The 6,465-nt window shown below is 33.9% G+C and overlaps 1 protein-coding gene across 1 annotated transcript in view; it reads right to left on the reverse strand.

Annotated features, from left to right (window-relative positions):
* LOC107692038 (caskin-2-like) overlaps window positions 1-6,465 on the reverse strand; it is a 72,848-nt gene that overhangs the window by 64,878 nt on the left and 1,505 nt on the right. The window lies entirely within an intron of this gene.

A 6,465-nucleotide genomic window follows, 5' to 3' on the forward strand; every position in this document is an offset into this window, starting at 1 on the left:
AACAAGGGTTTCTGCACCAAGTACTAAGTCATGTTTTGCTTGGGGATCAAATACTTATTTCACTCACTGAAATGCAAATCAATTTCTAACCTTTATATAATGTGTTTTTTCTGGATTTTTTGGTTGGTATTTTGTCTCTATACGTTCAAATAAAACTACCATAAAAATTACAGACCCTTCATTTCTTTGTAATTGGGCAAACTTACAAAATCAGCAGCAGGGAATCAAATAAATATTTTCCCCACTGTACATAATCTTTTTTTCATGTACACTTGCTTTATTGGTTATGAGCTCAAATGCACACAAAATATACACATAGCGGTTTCAACCCCAGACAATATTTCCCAAAGTGTCTGTCCAGTATTTTTAAGAGTTAAGCTTTGGATCTGTGGCTTTCTCTAATAGGTCTGAGCTTTAATTTCAAACATTGCTGGTAGCTCAAAGCAGAAAGGAATCATGGGAAGAGTCATGGGAAAACGAGTCAAACCATGTCACATTGCTTTTGACTAACGCTAAGATATAGTCCACAGAAAATCTATAATGCTGGTAGTTTGTGTAACATGTTGAGGAAAAATGGCAACAACAAGAAGTACAACTTTGTCTCCTAGCCAAGCATCTATGCACTTTCTTTTTCCTCTTTGTGCAGGAAGGTGTTACAGCAGAATAGACAGAATCTATGCAAACACACTGTGAAAGCAGACAAAACCACAGCTAGGCTCAACAAACAAACACAATTCATGACATGGAGCCTTTAATATGCATCTTCGAGGCATACAGTAAACTAACAGTAAAAAAAAAGGCAAGTTTCTACATTCATTGGGATGCATTATGTTTAATTCTTCTAGGGATGTCAAATCGATTAATCACTATTAATCGCATCCAAAATTAGTTTTCGTTTACACAATATATTTGTGTGTGTACTGTGTACAATATATTTATATGTATACAAACACAAGCACATACATGTATATTTTTAAGAAACATTTACGTGTGTGTGTGTGTATATATATATATATTAAGATATGAATTTATATATAAATTTATATATCTTAAATATATACATGTATGTGTGTGTATTTATATATACATATAAATTATGGCTGTCAACGTTAACGCGTTAACGGATGCAATTAATTTTACAATCCTTACTGTGTTAAAAAAATTAAACGCAAAATTACTGAAGCACAATTTCTATTCTAACCCTTTAACCCAATTTTGCTTCTCTGTTTGCAATCAGATCATTTAAGCCGCTAAACTCCGGGAAAGTTTTCAGTCCAGTGATGAGTAAGCGAATGCATTCAAACAATCCGTCCAAAACAGCGCTAATATAAAGTAAACCAGGCTGATTACATCAGAGATCGCAGAGAGAACAGAGACTCGTGTTGCGTTTTCAGTTAATTATTCATTCCAGTGTGTTTCGCTTTTAAACACGAGCTCTGTCATATTCTGTGATTGTCTTTGAAGAGCGTGAGTGTTTTTTCTGGATTTTTTGGTTGGTATTTTGTCTCTATACGTTCAAATAAAACTACCATAAAAATTACAGACCCTTCATTTCTTTGTAATTGGGCAAACTTACAAAATCAGCAGCAGGGAATCAAATAAATATTTTCCCCACTGTACATAATCTTTTTTTCATGTACACTTGCTTTATTGGTTATGAGCTCAAATGCACACAAAATATACACATAGCGGTTTCAACCCCAGACAATATTTCCCAAAGTGTCTGTCCAGTATTTTTAAGAGTTAAGCTTTGGATCTGTGGCTTTCTCTAATAGGTCTGAGCTTTAATTTCAAACATTGCTGGTAGCTCAAAGCAGAAAGGAATCATGGGAAGAGTCATGGGAAAACGAGTCAAACCATGTCACATTGCTTTTGACTAACGCTAAGATATAGTCCACAGAAAATCTATAATGCTGGTAGTTTGTGTAACATGTTGAGGAAAAATGGCAACAACAAGAAGTACAACTTTGTCTCCTAGCCAAGCATCTATGCACTTTCTTTTTCCTCTTTGTGCAGGAAGGTGTTACAGCAGAATAGACAGAATCTATGCAAACACACTGTGAAAGCAGACAAAACCACAGCTAGGCTCAACAAACAAACACAATTCATGACATGGAGCCTTTAATATGCATCTTCGAGGCATACAGTAAACTAACAGTAAAAAAAAAGGCAAGTTTCTACATTCATTGGGATGCATTATGTTTAATTCTTCTAGGGATGTCAAATCGATTAATCACTATTAATCGCATCCAAAATTAGTTTTCGTTTACACAATATATTTGTGTGTGTACTGTGTACAATATATTTATATGTATACAAACACAAGCACATACATGTATATTTTTAAGAAACATTTACGTGTGTGTGTGTGTATATATATATATATTAAGATATGAATTTATATATAAATTTATATATCTTAAATATATACATGTATGTGTGTGTATTTATATATACATATAAATTATGGCTGTCAACGTTAACGCGTTAACGGATGCAATTAATTTTACAATCCTTACTGTGTTAAAAAAATTAAACGCAAAATTACTGAAGCACAATTTCTATTCTAACCCTTTAACCCAATTTTGCTTCTCTGTTTGCGATTAGATAATTTTAAGCCGCTTAACTCCGGGAAAGTTTTCAGTCCAATGATCCAGTAAGGGAATGATTGTCAACACATCCCACCGCTGTATGGCCAGATGAGACATAAACTATGGTTTCTCGACTTGATAACCAGTCTCACTAGTAAAGTTTTGATGGATGAAGACTGCAATCAAGGTAAAGACGATTGCGGTGGCGTACAGGAGTCATACAGTTAGCACATGTGAGTCCGTTATAATAATGCGTGTATGAGTGCTCTTGACGCACTGGTCGCACATTGCATTTATGCACAGGCACAGACATTTCCGTTTCATTCACGTTGTTTCCACACACATTCACGATAATGTTTCGATTTGTCATGTGTATGTTGCTGTGTTTAGTTATACTGAATGGATCCGTGTACTGTAGTAGATATATGCAGTCAGCCGTTGGTTGGATTAGGGTTTTTTTGGCATCACAATGTGTTCCTGTTCGGTATCGCAACTTGACTTTTCTAAAATGTAAAAAAAGCTATTTGCTGTTGCACTGTACACATGCTATACAATTCAAATCAAAACTTTTTTTTTTTTCTATCATATGTGCTTATATGGGCTCCTTGTATCATTCGGTTCTTTGGTGTCCTTTTGGAGTTTCCTTTTGGAGTTTTGGAGCTCTTTTAGAGTCCTTTTTTGGAAAGACCTCTATATTTATCTTGAAAAAAGCTTGCAGAAAATACAGATTTTTGAGAATCCCCCTTCAATCTTTTGGTTTACTTTACTGAATATAGAAAATGATGACAAAATAAACATCTGAAACAAGATAAATGGTCTATGCTATGGCTGTCAACGTTAACGCGTTAACGGATGCAATTAATTTTACAATCCTTACTGTGTTAAAAAAATTAAACGCAAAATTACTGAAGCACAATTTCTATTCTAACCCTTTTTTTTTTTAAGTTGCCAGCCACCACCAGCGATTTTGGTGATTTTCAATCAAATTTGATGGCCTCCAGTATATTTTGCTGTATGAATATTTGAATATGCAATACATCAAAATAAAGATCAGAGCTCTACTTTTAAACAAAAAAAAATCTGTTTTATTCTAGCTTAAAGCAACTACATCTGGATAATATTCAGTCCGATTATATAAAGCATAAATCCAGTAAATCGCTTCCATCAATACCTCCAAAGCTTGCACAGGCATATACCACTTCCTGGATCAACATTTTACTCCGTAACATTATGCAGTTTTCATTTATATGCTGTCTATTGCTGATGATCGCATTATTTTTCATATGCATCTGTTTACATAAGAGATCGCTTGTCTGCTGTAAATAAAATTAAATGTATTCTTATTATTCCAAGCATATTTTATAATATATAATCCTATTTATTATTTAATTGTTTAAATCTCCTGTTTAAGGAAAATAGACGCGCTATAGTTGTATATAATTCTACTCGATCCTATATATTTGTTTATAATACACATTTTAAAACTGTATTGCATACCTGCTGCTGCCATAATAAAGACCCATTTCGAATGTTTATGTGCTTTTCTTTTGTCGACGTGCAGTCGCTCTGGTGGAGCAGTTATGAAGTATTGCCCTTTTAAATACTTTCCAGCATTTCAGAAATAAATATGTATGCAAATTACACTGAAGTACAACGTTACCTTACAGTGTTCGGGAGTGCTCAAAAAGGGTTTAAACTGAATTTTCAATCGATTTCTTCTCGTAAACTCAGAGATGTGGATTCAGACGGCAATTAAATTACCACACGACCTTGGTGTTTGTCAAAAACAGTAGGCAATTCGGCCGGGGGTGGTGAGAGAAAAACACCGACATCCTGGATTTGGACGGCAATTAAATCACAGACTACCCCCTGTAAATGGTGAAAATCACTTACATCCCCCTGAGAAACAATTACCGCCCTAATAGGGCTTTAGTCTAGTCACGTCTTGTTTCCTGATTGCCTGTTTCCTGATTACCTGCCTGTCTTGGATTTCTCTCTCGTCTTGTCATCTGGATTCTGTTCGCACCTCGCTTGGATTTATTATCTATCTATGGATTACTCGCTTGCCTCAACCTTTGGATTATGTTCGCCGTTGATCGACCTACGCCTGTTTATCGGATTACTCTTCTGTCTTGCCCTCTAAATACCTGTTTACCATTGTCCGACCCTTGCCTGTTTTGACTATGTTTTGGAATAGAGCTTTGCACATGGATCTGCCCGTTTCTCGTCTCAGTCGTCCCATAACAGCTATTATGCGGTATCAAATTCAGCACGTCTTCATGAGTAAGTCATACAATCATTCATTCAAACAACTCATTCAACTATATGGAGTTAATCACAGAAAATTAAAAATTTTAATTATTGACAGCCCTAATATAAATAAACACAGTACACACACAAATATATTTTGTAAACACAAACTTTTATTTTGGATGCAATTAATCACTTTGACAGCCCTAATTCTTACAACACAAACTACTGTACAAAAATCATGACTTACCTGTAAGTAAGTTCAGTATTTACTCAAGTAAATATCGTATTATAATCTCCCTTTTACCTATACGGTGCACAACATCAAATGCCAGAAATTTTTTTCTAATGTTGTCCGAATTCTGTAGTGAACAATTCCATGTCCTATATACTGTAGTTCACGATGTGCATTATAATGCCAATAACGTAATAAACTGATGAGTGGCTAAAAAAAAACACACACTTTAATAAATCACTAATTTGTTTTAAAAAACACATTTAAACGCAGAAAGGCAAAATTATACAGATCATTTTGTAATAAGTGATTAAACCTACCTAAATGCCAAGTGTTTTATCTTTGTTCACTAATTAATTTACTAGGGGAACATTATTGTTAATGCAGAAGACTCTACACAGAGGAAATGATAATTAGTGGATAAGTCAAATATTCAGTTATGTCCTGCAGGTAATATATTCTTCTATGTTTAATTAATCCATGTTATTGATAACTCCATTACTGCTTTAGGAACTGATTAGAATGCATCTCTTCTCTGAGAGCAGAAACACTGCATAGATTGTTGTAGAGTTTCAAGATACTTTAAAAAAACTAAATATATATATTTTTAAAATGTATGTTTGTTCATATAGTTAAACAATGATATATAGGTTAAATACTTAAATAGGTGTTTTTTTCCCTATTCATATTTTTGTGACAATTCATTTTCAACAAGATTGTTAAGGGTTTTGAAATTGAATAAGTGTTGACTAGCAATGGCATTGGAAAGCATAGACCACCTTCTAGTAAAACAGAAGGACGTCAACATAATACAACAGCACATTTCCTGTGTTTAAACAGGTGGGACACACACGCAATGTTCTGATGAGTCAAAGGTGCACATAAATGTGACCAAAGCTTTTGTGTAGCTGTGTCTGATGTACTCTCTTTGCTTCAATCTGCTTCTCAACATGAAACATGGGAAATTCATAAATTTGAGAATTTGAGTCAAGTTTACTGCATACATTTTTAAATGTAAAGTTTGGATGACTCACAAAACAACCCACCAAAATATTATAATTCCTGCATATATCCCTTGTGCTGTGCTTAAAATCCTTTCTGGTCTAATTTGGTGTTCTTGGTCAAAAATGACCAGCCTTTTAAAAACTGCTTGTAAATTTCACATTTTGCTATGTTATTCTCAAATTCAGTCTTTTTGTCAGCTTGTTTTATTTCAGTGAGTGGTAATTGGCTGCATTGGTCTTTTATTGATTTAATTGATTGATTTTATGCACCTTTATAATAAAAAGCTTTATTTTTAGTCCAATACAATAACATTAACCATCATCTTCAGGAAAAAGAAAATCTTCTATATACAGTATGTGGGAAATAAGGAAACTATATATATAT

Source organism: Sinocyclocheilus anshuiensis, unplaced genomic scaffold (assembly GCF_001515605.1).
Source record: "Sinocyclocheilus anshuiensis isolate Anshui unplaced genomic scaffold, SAMN03320099.WGS_v1.1 scaffold726, whole genome shotgun sequence".
Classification (NCBI taxonomy): domain Eukaryota; kingdom Metazoa; phylum Chordata; class Actinopteri; order Cypriniformes; family Cyprinidae; genus Sinocyclocheilus; species Sinocyclocheilus anshuiensis.